The sequence below is a fragment of the Cebus imitator genome, unplaced genomic scaffold, assembly GCF_001604975.1.
Source record: "Cebus imitator isolate Cc_AM_T3 unplaced genomic scaffold, Cebus_imitator-1.0 Scaffold579, whole genome shotgun sequence".
NCBI classification, from domain to species: domain Eukaryota; kingdom Metazoa; phylum Chordata; class Mammalia; order Primates; family Cebidae; genus Cebus; species Cebus imitator.
The window spans coordinates 985,565-991,336 of NW_016107894.1; the positions used below are offsets into that span (position 1 = coordinate 985,565).

The 5,772-nt window shown below is 42.2% G+C and overlaps 1 protein-coding gene across 2 annotated transcripts in view; it reads right to left on the reverse strand.

The window, feature by feature from the left end:
• Nucleotides 1-4,152, reverse strand: part of TTBK2 (tau tubulin kinase 2) — a 175,525-nt gene extending 171,373 nt beyond the window's left edge. Inside the window, exon 1 of one of the 2 annotated variants that reach the window (XM_017516319.2) lies at nt 3,763-4,152. The gene's annotated coding sequence lies outside the window, so the exon portion shown is untranslated. Of the gene's footprint in view, nt 1-3,094 lie in introns of both variants that reach the window. The other variant, XM_037734169.1, reaches the window with a different exon arrangement.
• Between the last annotated feature and the right edge of the window lie 1,620 nt (nt 4,153-5,772).

Sequence of the window (5,772 nt, forward strand, 5' to 3'; positions counted from 1 at the left end):
CCATAGCTTACCAAAGGAAGCCAAGAAGCTATTTATTAACTTCTACTCTTTTTTTTTTTTTTGAGATGGAGTCTTGCTCTGTCACCCAGGCTGGAATGCAGTGGTGCAATCTCGGTTCACGGCAACCTCCACCTCCCAAGTTCAAGCGATTCTCCTGCCTCAGCCTCCAGAGTACCTGGGACTACAGGCACACACCACCACAGCTGGCCAACTGTTGTGTTTTTAGTAGAGAAGGGGTTTCACCATACTGGCCAGGCTGGTCTCCAACTCCTGACCTTGTGATCCACCTGCCTTGGCCTCCCAAAGTGCTGGGATTACAGGCGTGAGCCACCACACCCAGCCCTAACTTCCACTCTTTAGGAGACACTAGTACATCCCAGGTTCTTTTCAAAGGACATTTAGTTTTTTACATTGGGAAGCTTTACTCTAATTGAAGTGAAAGCAAATTCCAATAATATAATAAAAAACAGCTATAAACATTCTAAAACACCAAGGATTATATATACAAAATTTAAAAAAAAGAAAAAAAATCCAAAATGTTCACAAAAGTTTGTAAGTACTATATGTTCACTTAAGTATCAAGAATAAAGTCATATGACATTAATGAAATTATACTAAGAAGTCTACTTAAAAATCACCTACTAAAAAGATGAAATTTTCTAGCAAAACTGACATTCATATTATGTAATAATACAATTTCAATCTGTATTGTAAACCTATAATCAAGGATCGCCAGATTTTAAAGAGGCAGAAACTGTTTTGAGTAGTAACGTGTGTTGTCCTTAGGCTCAAAACTTAGTTCCAAACATTGAATTTTTTCATATGAACTTAAAGGCTCTTTCACCAAATATAGAAGTACAATATTTAACTTGAAAGCATTCAGTATTTTCGGCATAAAAGGTTCTATCCACTGAAGCCTGGGGAAAAAAAAAATTCCACTACCACACATTGTTTTCAATGTGCTGGATGACAGGAAAAAAAAAAAAAAAACTAGGAAATAAAACTGAATAAAATGTATTTAATTTAAAAAATCCAATGTTGAAGGTATGTTGCAATATTACTAATCAAATAAACAAATAGCTCCAGCTATATTTTCAGTGCCTCTCAAAAAACTCAATAAGAACAAAAAAAATGAATACATGACTACAGTAATTTTGAGTAAAATAACCTCAAATTGAAAAGACTGTTTGCTATATATTTATAAAAGAATATTTCCTATAAGAGCTTTTTTTTAAGTGGGGAAAGAAGTAAGCTATATTTTCCATAATTCTCAGACTTTTATTTTGCTGATCAACACAGTCTCCACTAGTTCAATAATGATCATAAACACTTTCCTTTGTCAGAGATCTATCTATCTATCTATCTATCTATATATATATATATATACACACACACTTTTTTTTTAAGATGGGGTCTTGCTCTATCACCCAGGCTGGAGTGCAGTGGAGTGATTACAGCTCACAGCAGCCTCAGCCTCTGATTCTCCCCCTCAGCCTCCCTAGCAGCTGGAACTGTATGTGTGAGCCACCATGCCCAGCCAAATTTTGTTTTTTTTGTTTGTTTGTTTGTTTGTTTGTTTGTAGAGACAGAATCTCCCTACGTTGCCTAGACTGGTCTCAAACTCCTGGGCTCAAGTGACCCTCCTGCCTTGGCCTCCCAAAGTGCTGAGATTACAGGCATAAGCTTTTTTTTTTTTTTTTAAAAGCAACAAACATTTCTTATCTCACACAGTTTCTGAGGATTAGAACCTGAAAATGTCTTAGGTAGGTGGTTCTGGCTCAGAGTCTCTTACCAGTTGTAATCAAGCAGTCATCTGGATATATGTTACTTTTTAAAGTTATAAAGCATATAAAAAACTGGCTGCCCCCCACCAAAGTGAAATTTAAATTCCATGATCACAGCTAACTCCGATTTGTAATATTCATTTACTTTAAAAAACCAGTAACTTATCGCTGCCATAATTTTAGTGCACTTTTTAGATGTAAAAGGCCCTCAAAATTGTCTAACTTATACAAACTTCCCTTCTAGTATTACCTTTAAAGATATTTGAAGCCCCACATAATTGAGTTCAATTTGCTAAAGCAAATGAGGTCTAACTTCGTGAAGATTTCCTGAAGTATTAAAATAATCAGTAAAGTCAAAAGAAGACCCAAAAATCTGAAGTCATATATAATGCAATAATTTACTAAATTATGTATTAACCATAGTACAAGATAATGAGCAAGATATATCATTCTCAGTCAGCACCCTACCAATGTACAAATTTGCATCAACTTGGTATTATATATTAAATTAATGAAGTTATGGACTTTAATTTCTTGTATATCTAAAACTGGAAGAGGGAAAAAACATTTCCTAACATTCTATAATAAAAGAAAAATGTTAGAGAAACTTTCCTTTATAATCATGTTTCAAATGTCCCTTTCGGTGTCATGATAAAATGTTATCATACTGGAAAACATAAGCTTCTAAATCAAAGATTTCCTTCAATATGTCTTCAATTTGCATAGATCACAATATACCACACACATTATTTGAAACAGTTTTTGACTTCAGATAAATGCCTCAAGATTAGTCATATTAAGCTGTATTTGTCATCATTACTGCTTCTTTATAAAAAAAAAAAAAAAAGGAAAGAAAGCAGCAATACTTAGCATTCAATTCCCTCGATAAGTTAAAATCATTTCCCCCTTCTACCCCCAAATGAACGTTATTCTATTCCATTTAGCCAAAAATACAGGCAACATATCTTTGTGGTATATTGTGGCAAATCAGGATTTAGATACCAATGCAACTGTTATCAATGGCTCAGAACCAAACATTGTAACAAAACACACTCAGTGGATCCTCCCTGTGTGTGTGTGTATGTGTGTCTGCATGTGCCCATTCATGACCCTCCTACACACACAGAAACTCAATTTCTACTGAGTAACAAAACATCTTCATATTAATAAAAGGGTATAATAAAACTGTCCTCTTTAATGTTCACACAAAGAACAGTTTCTAAAGCGATGGGAGAGAAGAGTTGATACCAGGATTGCTGCTACCCATCAACTTTAATTCAAAGCAAAGTACAACTCAATGTCATTTTTACCTCTACCGTAGCCCCGACGGAAACAAAATTAACTTCGCTGTAGGATAAAGCATTCCAATGGATTATTTACTTTTCTGGCTTGACAGAACATATACGCGGGTCTTTTGTCCCTCCCACAGCATCCCAGGGTGTCAACATCATCTCTGTCAAAGCAAATGACAAGCAAATCCCTCAGGTCATTACTTCAGCACCCTAAGTACAAGAAAGTCGCGGCCTTCACTGTCGTTACAACACAGCAAACAGATTCTACAGTTCCATGTTCCTTTCCATTATAGTTGGGGAGGCGGGGTGGGAAACAAGCGCTCAGATTTCCTAGGAATCCGTGTTCGGTGCTCGTACCAGAAGTGGCATGAGTACAAGTGATATGTGGGTCACCCACAGAGACAGACGCAGAACGAAGCTCCGTGACCCTCCAAGTTCAGTGAAGACACCCAAAGCCCCGGGCAAAGCAGGGCGACAGCCTCCGGGGAAATGGGACAGAACCAGAACGATCTTCGGGGTGGAGAGTGACGGGGTCTGGCACGAGCCCGTAACTTGCAGCGACCTGAGAGTCGCCGGTACCCTTCCCCTCCTCAGCAGACTCGGTCACTGGGCGAGGGGTGCGGCCAGAGGAGGGGGTCTGGACTAGGTGAGGGCGGCGCCCTGGGGGCTCGGGGGGTGTGTCCTACCTGGGCCGTGGCGGACGCGGGGGTTCTGGCGGAGGGCTCTGGTCCAGCTTAGGACCGGTACTGGAGGGGATTAACCCTCGGCGGACGGGACCGCCACTGCCTGCCCATCCCCCGCCGCCGACTGCGGCGGGACCCGAGCGCGGTTTCCAGGGCCGGCCGGCTGGGTAGTCCCTTAGGGTACGGTCCGCGTTTACTGGCGGCGGCGACGGCTGCTGCTACTGCTGCTGCCGGCTCCCCCCAGCCTCTGCTCTTGTGCCAGCACCTGCTCCCCCTCCTGCCGCCGCCGCCGCCGCCTCGTCCCCACCGCTCCCATCGCCGCTGCGGCGACTACTGCAGAGCCCGCTGACCCGACCCGACGTTATTCTCCCCCCTCGTAACCCGACACAGCCTAGCCCACCTGCCCTGCCAGCGTGCACGCCCACCTCTCCGCTGCAGGTGCTGATTGGAGAGTGCTTTCCGAACTCGCAGCGTCGGTTGGCTAGTCCCATTGCCTATCACGAAGGGGGCGGAGAGTGGGGCAGAAACCATCTCCGCCCCCCACCGGAGTATTGCCGCTATCTTCAGGTTTGCCTGAGAGGGCGAGTTACCGGGAAAGGAGCATCACAATGGCAGCGCGCATGCGCAAAGGAATTCTGGGATTCGTAGTTCCAGCTACAGTCTCAACTCCCCGCCTGTCCCGAGGAGAGAAGTAGGGCTTCCGAGACAAGTAGTCGGCGCATATAGGTGTTCTCTTAGCTCAACAGTTAAATTGGTTATAGAGGCATGGTTGTGACCCCAGGGTTGGGCTTTTCGGAATAAAATCGAAAATGCTTTGTCACGATACGAAATTACACACTGAGGAAGTCGCGATGAAGGGCCCAAATCGTGAGGCCCTGCAAGCCTTAAGGATCCATCCTTTTCCCCAGCACCAGCGCTGCCAGGATCCTGCAAATTGGCGCAGTCCCCAGAACCGCCTAACATGAAGCTAATCATCTTTGTGGGACCCGGGAAGGGCCTTAGGTGTGACGAGGAAAGGAAATGGGCACTTCCATAAACGATTGTCAGCCTGGAGACCGTAGTGTCCTTACGATTTCACAACCCAAGAACAAGATTTCATTCCCTTTGTGAAACACCGCTAGCTAAAGATTCAATGAGTAGCCCCGGTGAAGACCAGTATGAGATGCTTAGCAAGAGTATACTGAGGTCATAAAGACTTCCAAAGAAAAGCGAGGACGGCGGAGCAAGGACGCTGTGCAAAATGTGTTTCTATTTAGTGTTGATTGTGTCAGCCCCTTTGGTGAACGAAAACCTTAAGATTAAGCGCCTCTCCGACATCTTTGCCCACCAATGTACAGTAGAGTAAATCCATTAAAACAGCTAAACAGTTTTCCTAAGGTTATAAAACTAATTAGTGACAAAACGAAAATTCAGATCTCTCATATGCCCCACATCTAATGTCCTTTCTACTTAAGAATCACAATGACCCCCAGGGGTCTGCCATGGATGGAAAGAATACAATGAATTATGAACTTCATTTTACTTTAAATCCTTTTCTTCACTCAAGTGGCATTGTCATTAAAGCTGATTAAGAATATAGAAATGTAAATGATTAATCCTATATTCAATCTTGGAACTGTTGCTGTAGAATCTGTTTCTTCTTGTTCAGGAAGTGCCACAGCCCCTTGACATTCTTTTTAAAACAGCAGGTGTCTCTATTGTCTGTCATGTCCAGACCCTTGGATTAAAAGCAGGACAAAATATACACTAAACGCAAGTGATGATGCAGGTCATCTTGTCCTATGCAAACAAAGATGTTGCCAAATCGTTTTTTATTTCTACTGATTAAAACCACAAGTTTCTTTTTTCATTACTATGTCTAATAGAATATTTCACTCATTTCAGAGTATTGGACAATCACATAATTTGAATAAGAAAATATTAGGGTTCCTGTAAATATTTTTCTTTAAAATTAAAGAAGTTTATAGGGACCAGGCACAGTGGCTAATACCTATAATCCCAGCACTTTGAGAG